A 14,977-nucleotide genomic window follows, 5' to 3' on the forward strand; every position below is an offset into this window, starting at 1 on the left:
TTACCCTGATCCTATCCGCCAACAACTTCTCGTGTCTCCTCCTGGCTCTTCTGAGCGCTCTCTTTAGGTCGTTCCTGGCTACCTTGTAACCCTCAAGCGCCCTAACTGAGTTTTCATATCTCATCCTAACATAAGCCGCCTTCTTCCTCTTGACCAGAGATTCCACTACCTTCGTAAACCACGACTCCCGTGCTCTACAGCTTCCTCCCTGCCTGACAGGTACATACTTATCTAGGACACCTTTCCTTGAATAAGCTCCACATTTCTAATGTGCCTATCCCCTGCAGTTTCCTTCCCCATCCCATGCTTCCTAAATCTTGCCGAATCGCATCAGAATTGCCTTTCCCCCAGCTGTAACTCTTGCCCAGTGGTATACACCTATCCCTTTCTATCACTAAAGTAAACATAACAGAATTGTGATCGCTATCACCTAAGTGCTCACCTACTTCCAAGTCTAACACCTGGCCAGGCTCATTACCCAGTATCAAATCTAATGTGGCTTCACCCCTTGTTGGCCTGTCTACATACTGTGTCAGGAAGCCCTCCTGCACACACTGGATAAAAACTGACCCATCTATAATACTCGTACTATAGTGTTTCCAGTCAATATTTGGAAAGTTGAAGTCCCCCTTGACAACTACCCTGTCTCTCTCACTCCTGTCGAGAATCATCTTTGCTATCCTTTCCTCTACATCTCTGGAACTATTCCGAGGCCTATAGAAAACTCCCAACAGGGTGACCTCTCCTTTCCTGTTTCTAACCTCAGCCCATACTACCTCAGTTGATGAGTCCCTAAACATCCTTCCTGCCACTGTAATACTGTCCTTGACCAACAATGCCACACCTCCCCCTCTTTTAGCATCTTCTCTGTTCTTACTGAAACATCTAAATCCTGGAACCTGCAACAACTATCCCTGTCCCTGCTCTATCCATGTCTCCAAAACGGCCACAACAAAGTCCCGGGTACCAACCCATACTGCAAGTTCACCTACCTTATTCTGGATGCACTTCAAATCAACTTCTTGCTTGCCAGTGCCATCTTGTGTCCCTGAAACTTGATTTCGGACCTCCCTACTCTCAACCTTTTCTATACACGAACTACAATTTTGGTTCCCATCCCCCCGCTGGATTAGTTTAAACCCACCCCAATAGCCTTAGCGAAGGCCCCCTCCCCAGGATATTGGTAACCCTCTGGTTCAGATGAAGTCCAACCTGCTTATAGAGGTCCCACCTGCCCCAGAAAGAGCCCCAATTATCCAAGAATGCAAAACACTCCCGCCCGCACCATCCTTGCAGCCACATGTTCAACTCCTCTCTCTCCCTATTCCTCATTCCTCTCGCTACCACAGTCACATCTCCGTCCCCTCGCTACCACAGTCACATCTCCCACCCCTGGATACCACACTCGCATCTAGTTCCTCGCTACCATAGTCACATCTCTTTCCCCTGGATACCACAGTCACATCTCCTTCCCCTGGCTACCACTGTCACATCTCCTTCCCCTCCCTACCACAGTCACATCTCTGTCCCCTCTTTGCCACAGTCGCATCTCATTCCTCGCTACCACAGTCACATCTCCTTCCTCGCTACCACAGTCACATCTCCTTCCCCTGGCTACCACAGTCACATCTCCTTCCTCTCGCTACCACAGTCACATCTCCTTCCTCACGATCACAGTCACATCTCAGTCCCCTCGCTGCCACAGTCATACCTCTTTCCCCTGCCTGTCAGAGCCACATCTCCTTCCTCGCTACCATAGTCACACCTCCAACCTCTCGCTACCAAAGTCACATCTCCGTCCCCTCACGACCACAGACACATCTCAGTCCCCTCACTACCACAGTCACATCGTCTTCCTCTCTCTACCACAGCCACACCTCCCTCCTCGCTACCACAGCTGCATCTCCTTCCATTCGCTACTACAGACACATCTCTTCCCCCTGGCTACCATAATTACATCCCCTTCGCCTCACTACCACTGTGATATCTCCTTCCTCTGGCTACCACAGTCAGATCTCCCTCGTCTGGCTACTGTAGTCAATCTCCTTCCCTGGCTACCACAGCCACATCTCCTTCCCCTCACTACCACAGTCACACCTCGTTCCCTTCGCTACCACAGCCACATCTCCTTCCCCTGGCTACCACAGTCACATCTCCTTCCCCTGGCTACCACAGTCACATCTCCTTCCCCTCGCTACCACAGTCACATCTCCTTCCCTTCGCTACCACAGCCACATCTCCTTCCCTTCGGTACCACAGTCACATCTCCTTCCCCTCGCTACCACAGTCAGATCTCCTTCCCTTTGCTACCACAGCCACATCTCCTTCCCCTCACTACCACAGTCACACCTCGTTCCCTTCGCTACCACAGCCACATCTCCTTCCCCTCGCTACCACAGTCACATCTCCTTCCCCTGGCTACCACAGTCACATCTCCTTCCCTTCGGTACCACAGTCACATCTCCTTCCCCTCGCTACCACAGTCACATCTCCTTCCCCTCGCTACCACAGTCAGATCTCCTTCCCTTTGCTACCACAGTCACATCTCCTTCCCCTCGTTACCACAGTCACATCTCCTTCCCCTGGCTACCACAGTCACATCTCCTTCCCCTGGCTACCACAGTCACATCTCCTTCCCCTCGCTACCACAGTCACATCTCCTTCCCCTCACTACCACAGTCACATCTCCTTCCCCTCGCTACCACAGTCACATCTCCTTCCCCTCGCTACCACAGTCACATCTCCTTCCCCTCGCTACCACAGTCACATCTCCTTCCCCTCACTACCACAGTCACATCTCCTTCCCCTCACTACCACAGTCACATCTCCTTCACCTCGCTACTACAGTCACATCTCCATCCCCTCGCTACCACAGTCACATCTCCTTCCCCTCACTACCACAGTCACATCTCCTTCCTCACTACCACAGTCACATCTCCTTCCTCACTACCACAGTCACATCTCCTTCCCCTCGCTACCACAGTCACATCTCCTTCCTCACTACCACAGTCACATCTCCTTCCCCTCGCTACCACAGTCACATCTCCTTCCCCTGGCTACCACAGTCACATCTCCTTCCCCTCGTTACCACAGTCACATCTCCTTCCCCTGGCTACCACAGTCACATCTCCTTCCCCTCGTTACCACAGTCACATCTCCTTCCCCTGGCTACCACAGTCACATCTCCTTCCCCTCGTTACCACAGTCACATCTCCTTCCCCTGGCTACCACAGTCACATCTCCTTCCCCTGGCTACCACAGTCACATCTCCTTCCCCTCACTACCACAGTCACATCTCCTTCCCCTCACTACCACAGTCACATCTCCTTCCTCTGGCTACCACAGTCACATCTCCTTCCCCTCACTGCCACAGTCACATCTCCTTCACCTCGCTACCACAGTCACATCTCCTTCCCCTGGCTACCACAGTCACATCTCCTTCCCCTCACTGCCACAGTCACATCTCCTTCCCCTCGTTACCACAGTCACATCTCCTTCCCCTCGTTACCACAGTCACATCTCCTTCCCCTCACTACCACAGTCACATCTCCTTCACCTCGCTACCACAGTCACATCTCCTTCCCCTCGTTACCACAGTCACATCTCCTTCCCCTCACTACCACAGTCACATCTCCTTCACCTCGCTACCACAGTCACATCTCCTTCCCCTGGCTACCACAGTCACATCTCCTTCCCCTCACTACCACAGTCACATCTCCTTCCCCTCACTACCACAGTCACATCTCCTTCCCCTCGCTACCACAGTCACATCTCCTTCCCCTGGCTACCACAGTCACATCTCCTTCCCCTCGTTACCACAGTCACATCTCCTTCCCCTCACTACCACAGTCACATCTCCTTCCCCTCACTACCACAGTCACATCTCCTTCCTCTCGCTACTACAGTCACATCTCCATCCCCTCGCTACCACAGTCACATCTCCTTCACCTCGCTACCACAGTCACATCTCCTTCCCCTCGCTACCACAGTCACATCTCCTTCCCCTCGCTACCACAGTCACATCTCCTTCCCCTCGCTACCACAGTCACATCTCCTTCCCCTCGTTACCACAGTCACATCTCCTTCACCTCGCTACCACAGTCACATCTCCTTCACCTCGCTACCACAGTCACATCTCCTTCCCCTCGCTACCACAGTCACATCTCCTTCCCCTCACTACCACAGTCACATCTCCTTCCCCTCACTGCCACAGTCACATCTCCTTCCCCTCACTACCACAGTCACATCTCCTTCACCTCGCTACCACAGTCACATCTCCTTCCCCTCGCTACCACAGTCACATCTCCTTCCCCTCACTACCACAGTCACATCTCCTTCACCTCGCTACCACAGTCACATCTCCTTCCCCTCGCTACCACAGTCACATCTCCTTCCCCTCACTACCACAGTCACATCTCCTTCACCTCGCTACCACAGTCACATCTCCTTCCCCTCGCTACCACAGTCACATCTCCTTCCCCTCACTACCACAGTCACATCTCCTTCCCCTCACTACCACAGTCACATCTCCTTCCCCTCGCTACCACAGTCACATCTCCTTCACCTCGCTACCACAGTCACATCTCCTTCCCCTCACTACCACAGTCACATCTCCTTCACCTCGCTACCACAGTCACATCTCCTTCCCCTCGCTACCACAGTCACATCTCCTTCCCCTCACTACCACAGTCACATCTCCTTCCCCTCACTACCACAGTCACATCTCCTTCCCCTCGCTACCACAGTCACATCTCCTTCACCTCGCTACCACAGTCACATCTCCTTCCCCTCACTACCACAGTCACATCTCCTTCCCCTCACTACCACAGTCACATCTCCTTCCCCTGGCTACCACAGTCACATCTCCTTCCCCTCACTACCACAATCACATCTCCTTCACCTCGCTACCACAGTCACATCTCCTTCCCCTCACTACCACAGCCACATCTCCTTCCCCTCACTACCACAGTCACATCTCCTTCCCCTCGCTACCACAGCCACATCTCCTTCCCCTCGCTACCACAGTCACATCTCCTTCACCTCGCTACCACAGTCACATCTCCTTCACCTCGCTACCACAGTCACATCTCCTTCCCCTCACTACCACAGTCACATCTCCTTCCCCTCGCTACCACAGCCACATCTCCTTCCCCTCGCTACCACAGTCACATCTCCTTCACCTCGCTACCACAGTCACATCTCCTTCCCCTCGTTACCACAGTCACATCTTTGTGGGCGGCACGGTGGCACAGTGGTTAGCACTGCTCACTCACAACGCCGGAGATCCGGGTTCAATTCCCACCTCAGGCGACTGACTGTGTGGAGTTTGCACATTCTCCCCGTGTCTGTGTGGGTTTCCTCCGGGTGCTCCGGTTTCCTCCCACAATCCAAAAATGTGCAGGTCAGGTGAATCGGCCATGCTAAATTGTCCCGTAGTGTTAGGTAAGGGGTTGATGTAGATGTAGATGTAGGGGTATGGGTGGGTACGCTTCGGCGGGGCGGTGTGGACTTGTTGGGCCGAAGGGCCTGTTTCCACACTGTAAGTAATCTAATCTAATCTCCTTTCCCTCGCTACCACAGCTACATCTCCCTCCCTTTGCTACCACAGCCACATCTCCTTCCCCAGGCTACCACAGTCACATCTCCTTCCCCTCACTACCACAGCCACATCTCCTTCCCCTCGTTACCACAGTCACATCTCCCTCCTCTCGCTACCACAGTCACATCTCCTTCCTCGCTACCACAGTCACATCTCCTTCCCCTCGTTACCACAGTCACATCTCCCTCCTCTCGCTACCACAGCCACATCTCCTTCCTCGCTACCACAGTCACATCTCCTTCCCCTGGCTACCACAGTCACATCTCCTTCCCCTGGCTACCACAGTCACATCTCCTTCCCCTCGCTACCACAGTCACATCTCCTTCCCCTGGCCACCACAGTCACATCTCCTTCCCCTCGTTAGCACAGTCACATCTCCCTCCTCTCGCTACCACAGTCACATCTCCTTCCTCGCTACCACAGCCACATCTCCTTCCCCTCACTACCACAGTCACATCTCCTTCCCCTCACTACCACAGTCACATCTCCTTCCCCTCGCTACCACAGTCACATCTCCTTCCCCTCGCTACCACAGTCACATCTCCTTCCCCTCACTACCACAGTCACATCTCCTTCCCCTCGCTACCACAGTCACATCTCCTTCCCCCCACTACCACAGTCACATCTCCTTCCCCTCGCTACCACAGCCACACCTCCTTCCCCTCACTATCACAGTCACATCTCCTTCCCCTCACTAACACAGTCACATCTCCATCCTCGCTATCACATCCACATCTGTTTCCATTGGCTACCAAAGCCTCATCTCCTTCCCCTGGCTACCACATTCACATCTCCTTCCCCTGGCTACCACAGTCACATCTCCTTCCCCTCCCTACCACATTCACATCTCCTTCCCCTGGCTACCACAGTCACATCTCCTTCCCCTCCCTACCACAGCCACATCTCCTTCCCCTCGCTACCACAGCCACATCTCCTTCCCCTCGCTACCACAGCCACATCTCCTTCCCCTCACGACCACAGTCACATCTCCCTCCTCGCTATCACAGCCACATCTCCCTCCTCGCTATCACAATCACATCTCCTTCCCCTCACTACCACAGTCACATCTGCTTCCCCTCCCTACCACAGCCGCATTCCTTCCACTTGCTACTACAGACACATCTCTTTCCCCTGGTTACCACAATTACATCCCCTTCGCCTCACTACCACTGTGACATCTCCTTCCTCTGGTTACCAAGTCACATCTCCTTCCCCTCGCTACCACAGTCACATCGCCCTCCCCTCACTACCACAGTCACATCTCCTTCCTCACTGCCACAGTCACATCTCCTTCCCCTCACTACCACAGTCACATCTCCTTCCCCTCGTTACCACAGTCACATCTCCTTCCCCTCACCACCACAGTCACATCTCCTTCCCCTCGTTACCACAGTCACATCTCCTTCCCCAGGCTACCACAGTCACACCTCGTTCCCTTCGCTACCACAGTCACATCTCCTTCCCCTCGTTACCACAGTCACATCTCCTTCCCCAGGCTACTACAGTCACATCTCCTTCCCCTCACCACCACAGTCACATCTCCTTCCCCTCGTTACCACAGTCACATCTCCTTCCCCAGGCTACCACAGTCACACCTCGTTCCCTTCGCTACCACAGTCACATCTCCTTCCCCTCGTTACCACAGTCACATCTCCTTCCCCAGGCTACCACAGTCACATCTCCTTCCCCTCGTTACCACAGTCACATCTCCTTCCCCAGGCTACCACAGTCACATCTCCTTCCCCTCGCTACCACAGTCACATCTCCTTCCCCTCACTACCACAGTCACATCTCCTTCCCCTCACTACCACAGTCACATCTCCTTCCCCTCACTGCCACAGTCACATCTCCTTCCCCTCACTACCACAGTCACATCTCCTTCCCCTCACTACCACAGTCACATCTCCTTCCCCTCACTACCACAGTCACATCTCCTTCCCCTCACCACCACAGTCACATCTCCTTCCCCTCGCTACCACAGTCACATCTCCTTCCCCAGGCTACCACAGTCACACCTCGTTCCCTTCGCTACCACAGTCACATCTCCTTCCCCTCACTACCACAGCCACATCTCCTTCCCCTCACTACCACAGTCACAACTCCTTCCCCTCGTTACCACAGTCACATCTCCTTCCCCTCACTACCACAGCCACATCTCCTTCCCCTCACTACCACAGTCACATCTCCTTCACCTCGCTACCACAGTCACATCTCCTTCCCCTCGTTACCACAGTCACATCTCCTTCCCCTCACTACCACAGTCACATCTCCTTCACCTCGCTACCACAGTCACATCTCCTTCCCCTGGCTACCACAGTCACATCTCCTTCCCCTCACTACCACAGTCACATCTCCTTCCCCTCACTACCACAGTCACATCTCCTTCCCCTCGCTACCACAGTCACATCTCCTTCCCCTGGCTACCACAGTCACATCTCCTTCCCCTCGTTACCACAGTCACATCTCCTTCCCCTCACTACCACAGTCACATCTCCTTCCCCTCACTACCACAGTCACATCTCCTTCCTCTCGCTACTACAGTCACATCTCCATCCCCTCGCTACCACAGTCACATCTCCTTCACCTCGCTACCACAGTCACATCTCCTTCCCCTCGCTACCACAGTCACATCTCCTTCCCCTCGCTACCACAGTCACATCTCCTTCCCCTCGTTACCACAGTCACATCTCCTTCACCTCGCTACCACAGTCACATCTCCTTCACCTCGCTACCACAGTCACATCTCCTTCCCCTCGCTACCACAGTCACATCTCCTTCCCCTCACTACCACAGTCACATCTCCTTCCCCTCACTGCCACAGTCACATCTCCTTCCCCTCACTACCACAGTCACATCTCCTTCACCTCGCTACCACAGTCACATCTCCTTCCCCTCGCTACCACAGTCACATCTCCTTCCCCTCACTACCACAGTCACATCTCCTTCACCTCGCTACCACAGTCACATCTCCTTCCCCTCGCTACCACAGTCACATCTCCTTCCCCTCACTACCACAGTCACATCTCCTTCACCTCGCTACCACAGTCACATCTCCTTCCCCTCGCTACCACAGTCACATCTCCTTCCCCTCACTACCACAGTCACATCTCCTTCCCCTCACTACCACAGTCACATCTCCTTCCCCTCGCTACCACAGTCACATCTCCTTCACCTCGCTACCACAGTCACATCTCCTTCCCCTCACTACCACAGTCACATCTCCTTCCCCTCACTACCACAGTCACATCTCCTTCCCCTGGCTACCACAGTCACATCTCCTTCCCCTCACTACCACAATCACATCTCCTTCACCTCGCTACCACAGTCACATCTCCTTCCCCTCACTACCACAGCCACATCTCCTTCCCCTCACTACCACAGTCACATCTCCTTCCCCTCGCTACCACAGCCACATCTCCTTCCCCTCGCTACCACAGTCACATCTCCTTCACCTCGCTACCACAGTCACATCTCCTTCACCTCGCTACCACAGTCACATCTCCTTCCCCTCACTACCACAGTCACATCTCCTTCCCCTCGCTACCACAGCCACATCTCCTTCCCCTCGCTACCACAGTCACATCTCCTTCACCTCGCTACCACAGTCACATCTCCTTCCCCTCGTTACCACAGTCACATCTTTGTGGGCGGCACGGTGGCACAGTGGTTAGCACTGCTCACTCACAACGCCGGAGATCCGGGTTCAATTCCCACCTCAGGCGACTGACTGTGTGGAGTTTGCACATTCTCCCCGTGTCTGTGTGGGTTTCCTCCGGGTGCTCCGGTTTCCTCCCACAATCCAAAAATGTGCAGGTCAGGTGAATCGGCCATGCTAAATTGTCCCGTAGTGTTAGGTAAGGGGTTGGTGTAGATGTAGATGTAGGGGTATGGGTGGGTACGCTTCGGCGGGGCGGTGTGGACTTGTTGGGCCGAAGGGCCTGTTTCCACACTGTAAGTAATCTAATCTAATCTCCTTTCCCTCGCTACCACAGCTACATCTCCCTCCCTTTGCTACCACAGCCACATCTCCTTCCCCAGGCTACCACATTCACATCTCCTTCCCCTCGCTACCACAGTCACATCTCCTTCACCTCGCTACCACAGTCACATCTCCTTCCCCTCACTACCACAGTCACATCTCCTTCCCCTCGCTACCACAGCCACATCTCCTTCCCCTCGCTACCACAGTCACATCTCCTTCACCTCGCTACCACAGTCACATCTCCTTCCCCTCGTTACCACAGTCACATCTTTGTGGGCGGCACGGTGGCACAGTGGTTAGCACTGCTCACTCACAACGCCGGAGATCCGGGTTCAATTCCCACCTCAGGCGACTGACTGTGTGGAGTTTGCACATTCTCCCCGTGTCTGTGTGGGTTTCCTCCGGGTGCTCCGGTTTCCTCCCACAATCCAAAAATGTGCAGGTCAGGTGAATCGGCCATGCTAAATTGTCCCGTAGTGTTAGGTAAGGGGTTGATGTAGATGTAGATGTAGGGGTATGGGTGGGTACGCTTCGGCGGGGCGGTGTGGACTTGTTGGGCCGAAGGGCCTGTTTCCACACTGTAAGTAATCTAATCTAATCTCCTTTCCCTCGCTACCACAGCTACATCTCCCTCCCTTTGCTACCACAGCCACATCTCCTTCCCCAGGCTACCACATTCACATCTCCTTCCCCTCGCTACCACAGTCACATCTCCTTCCCCTCGCTACCACAGTCACATCTCCTTCCCCTCGCTACCACAGTCACATCTCCTTCCCCTCACTACCACAGCCACATCTCCTTCCCCTCGCTACCACAGTCACATCTCCTTCCCCTCGTTACCACAGTCACATCTCCCTCCTCTCGCTACCACAGTCACATCTCCTTCCTCGCTACCACAGTCACATCTCCTTCCCCTGGCTACCACAGTCACATCTCCTTCCCCTGGCTACCACAGTCACATCTCCTTCCCCTCGCTACCACAGTCACATCTCCTTCCCCTGGCCACCACAGTCACATCTCCTTCCCCTCGTTAGCACAGTCACATCTCCCTCCTCTCGCTACCACAGTCACATCTCCTTCCTCGCTACCACAGCCACATCTCCTTCCCCTCACTACCACAGTCACATCTCCTTCCCCTCACTACCACAGTCACATCTCCTTCCCCTGGCTACCACAGTCACATCTCCTTCCCCTGGCTACCACAGTCACATCTCCTTCCCCTCGCTACCACAGTCACATCTCCTTCCCCTCGCTACCACAGTCACATCTCCTTCCCCTCACTACCACAGTCACATCTCCTTCCCCTCGCTACCACAGTCACATCTCCTTCCCCCCACTACCACAGTCACATCTCCTTCCCCTCGCTACCACAGCCACACCTCCTTCCCCTCACTATCACAGTCACATCTCCTTCCCCTCACTAACACAGTCACATCTCCATCCTCGCTATCACATCCACATCTGTTTCCATTGGCTACCAAAGCCTCATCTCCTTCCCCTGGCTACCACATTCACATCTCCTTCCCCTGGCTACCACAGTCACATCTCCTTCCCCTCCCTACCACAGCCACATCTCCTTCCCCTCGCTACCACAGCCACATCTCCTTCCCCTCGCTACCACAGCCACATCTCCTTCCCCTCACGACCACAGTCACATCTCCCTCCTCGCTATCACAGCCACATCTCCCTCCTCGCTATCACAATCACATCTCCTTCCCCTCACTACCACAGTCACATCTGCTTCCCCTCCCTACCACAGCCGCATTCCTTCCACTTGCTACTACAGACACATCTCTTTCCCCTGGTTACCACAATTACATCCCCTTCGCCTCACTACCACTGTGACATCTCCTTCCTCTGGTTACCAAGTCACATCTCCTTCCCCTCGCTACCACAGTCACATCGCCCTCCCCTCACTACCACAGTCACATCTCCTTCCTCACTGCCACAGTCACATCTCCTTCCCCTCACTACCACAGTCACATCTCCTTCCCCTCGTTACCACAGTCACATCTCCTTCCCCTCACCACCACAGTCACATCTCCTTCCCCTCGTTACCACAGTCACATCTCCTTCCCCAGGCTACCACAGTCACACCTCGTTCCCTTCGCTACCACAGTCACATCTCCTTCCCCTCGTTACCACAGTCACATCTCCTTCCCCAGGCTACTACAGTCACATCTCCTTCCCCTCACCACCACAGTCACATCTCCTTCCCCTCGTTACCACAGTCACATCTCCTTCCCCAGGCTACCACAGTCACACCTCGTTCCCTTCGCTACCACAGTCACATCTCCTTCCCCTCGTTACCACAGTCACATCTCCTTCCCCAGGCTACCACAGTCACATCTCCTTCCCCTCGTTACCACAGTCACATCTCCTTCCCCAGGCTACCACAGTCACATCTCCTTCCCCTCGCTACCACAGTCACATCTCCTTCCCCTCACTACCACAGTCACATCTCCTTCCCCTCACTACCACAGTCACATCTCCTTCCCCTCACTGCCACAGTCACATCTCCTTCCCCTCACTACCACAGTCACATCTCCTTCCCCTCACTACCACAGTCACATCTCCTTCCCCTCACTACCACAGTCACATCTCCTTCCCCTCACCACCACAGTCACATCTCCTTCCCCTCGCTACCACAGTCACATCTCCTTCCCCAGGCTACCACAGTCACACCTCGTTCCCTTCGCTACCACAGTCACATCTCCTTCCCCTCACTACCACAGCCACATCTCCTTCCCCTCACTACCACAGTCACAACTCCTTCCCCTCGTTACCACAGTCACATCTCCTTCCCCTCACTACCACAGCCACATCTCCTTCCCCTCACTACCACAGTCACAACTCCTTCCCCTCGTTACCACAGTCACATCTCCTTCCCCTCACTACCACAGTCACATCTCCTTCACCTCGCTACCACAGTCACATCTCCTTCCCCTCGCTACCACAGTCACATCTCCTTCCCCTGGCTACCATGGTCACATCTCCTTCCCCTCACTACCACAGTCACATCTTCTTCCCCTCGTTACCACAGTCACATCTCCTTCCCCTCACTACCACAGTCACAACTCCTTCCTCACTGCCACAGTCACATCTCTTTCCGCAACATCTGCATGTGGAACTGACTGATCCTGCCAGGACATCTTCTCTGCATTCTGAAATAAAATTTGCCATCATCCTGGATGACCAAACGGTTACTGTCTCGTTAGAGTTTAAACTTAGGGTTACCATACTTCAGGTGAGGGTAGTGGTTGAGAACTAGATTCCTTCATGGTAATTAATCCCGAAAATGTTCACCATTTTGTCTGTTTGGCCTGTCCCTTGACCTGGATGATCAGTTTCTTTTAGCTAGCTCCACTTTCAAGCCCTCTGGTTACCTCTATTTAAGATAGACTTAGACCCACTTTTCTCTTGATCAACATGCGAGTAAACCTCCTTACAATGATGAGAGTGTGGTGCTGGAAAAGTACAGTAGTTCACACAATCTCAAGTCTGATCTCCAGCATCTGCAGTCCGCACTTTTTCCATCCTATGATGGCTATTTGGGAGTGACTGAACTTCCAAGAAATTCTATCTCCCACTTATTTCGCTCACCCAACTTGGTCTTTTTGCAGTTCATTTCCAGAATCCACAGCCTTTTGATTTTGCTTGCCTCCAGTAGCCTTTGCATAATGAGCAGGTACTGCTTGGCTTGTTGAATTTTTTCTGTTTTTGTAAAAATGCTGAGCCCATTAAGGAGAACAATGCCATGTAACTGAGCAAGAGGCAAAAGTTTCTAGAATGTGGCTTTTTGTGATTTGATGCATTATTCTGACTCATCCTTATTATTATGTGGACTTTGTACTCAGGCTGTGATACATGAAAACTTGTTTTTGTAATGTACTCCAGGTTAAAGATGTATAAATGGAGTGTTAATGGCAAAACCCTGTGAATAGTGCAGCTGTGACTGTTCAAATCTTTCACACCTTTCTCCAGCCAGACCTGCTGGAGCCGCTGCTGCCTTTGTTCTGGTAATGAACTGCTGGGGACCTTGGGGCCTGCACTGAGAGCTTCCCCTCCTTAAGGTGATTGAGTTGACCATAGACTTTGCAAACCACTGCCTAAAAGGAATAGCTTTGAGTCCCAACCCCACTGTAGAATTGAACCACTACTCCAGTCAGAGCTCAGTGCTGCATCACTGGAGATGCTGTCTTGCAGATAAAGCCCGAAAATAAAATTCCTCTTGCGGATTTATAAAAAATAGTGCATCATGCTGTTTTCAATTCCTAGTTTTTTCTCTAGTTTTGCTGAACGTCAGCTGAAATTACCTTTGAAATTGAATGTCAAGTTTTAGATGGCTCCTGAGGTGGGTGACTCTAGAAATTTTACACGTGAGAAAATAGTCTGTTAGCTCAAAAGGTTCAGGGTTAACTTCCTCATCAAGTGGGTCTGACCTGTACACTTTCAGTTGTGCTGCCTGTCATCTGTGGTAGTACTCAGCACTTTTAGGGAGATTTGCTCTATGTCGGAGAACGAAGGATAATCTCATTGAAACAATTGAAAAACACAGCTGGTCAGGCAGCATCTGAAGAACAGGAGAGTCGACTTTGAGGATGAGCTCTGCTGAAGACCTTATGCTCAAAACATCAACTGTCCTGCCCCTTAGATGCTGCCTGACCTGCTGTGTTTTTCCAGTGCCACATATCTTAACTCTGATCTCCAGCATCTGCAGTCCTCACTTTCTCCTAATGGGGTAGATGCTGAGGGGCTAGTTCTCTCAGCTGTGGAGTCAAAGAACTGGCTGTGGGGCAGTGGGAGTCATAGAGTTATGCTGCACAGGAAGGCCCTTCAGCCCATCAAGTCTGGGCAGAGGGCAGAATCAGGATGCAGGTGAGTATCATCTCAAATGGACTAGTCATTCCAAAGTGGAAAGAGGAGACATTTCTTTTCTCAGAGGCTTGTGTGTATGTGATTAGCTACGCTCAGAATATGATTGATTGCCTGTTAAGTTTATTTAAACAGGATGTTGAGATTTCTCCTGAGGGATAAGTCGACTCCGTGTCAAACTTCAGACACAATCTTGTTGAATGCTAGGTAGACTTGAAATATCAAAATACCTGTCCTTAATCCTTCTAGATGCCTCCCCCTTGTGTGCTCTGTTGTAACCATTCTTTTATTCTCTACAAACAAATAAGGCCATTTGGCCTGTTGTATCACTGTAAGAGTGCACCTCTCGCCCAGGCTTTCCTCTACCTTGTGTAGTATTTATTGTTATTTTGTTTTCCCTTCTGTGTAGTGTTTGCACATTCTCCCTGTGTCTGCATGGATTTCCTCTGGGTGCTCCAGTTTCATCCCACAATCCAAAGGTGTGCAGATTAGGTGAATTTCCATGCGAAATTGTCCACAGT

At 52.6% G+C, this 14,977-nt stretch overlaps 1 protein-coding gene across 1 annotated transcript in view; it reads left to right on the forward strand.

Moving 5' to 3' along the window:
* Positions 1 to 14,977, forward strand: part of LOC140492666 (uncharacterized) — a 34,936-nt gene that overhangs the window by 17,164 nt on the left and 2,795 nt on the right. The window lies entirely within an intron of this gene.

The sequence above is a fragment of the Chiloscyllium punctatum genome, chromosome 21 (assembly GCF_047496795.1).
Source record: "Chiloscyllium punctatum isolate Juve2018m chromosome 21, sChiPun1.3, whole genome shotgun sequence".
NCBI classification, from domain to species: Eukaryota; Metazoa; Chordata; class Chondrichthyes; order Orectolobiformes; family Hemiscylliidae; genus Chiloscyllium; species Chiloscyllium punctatum.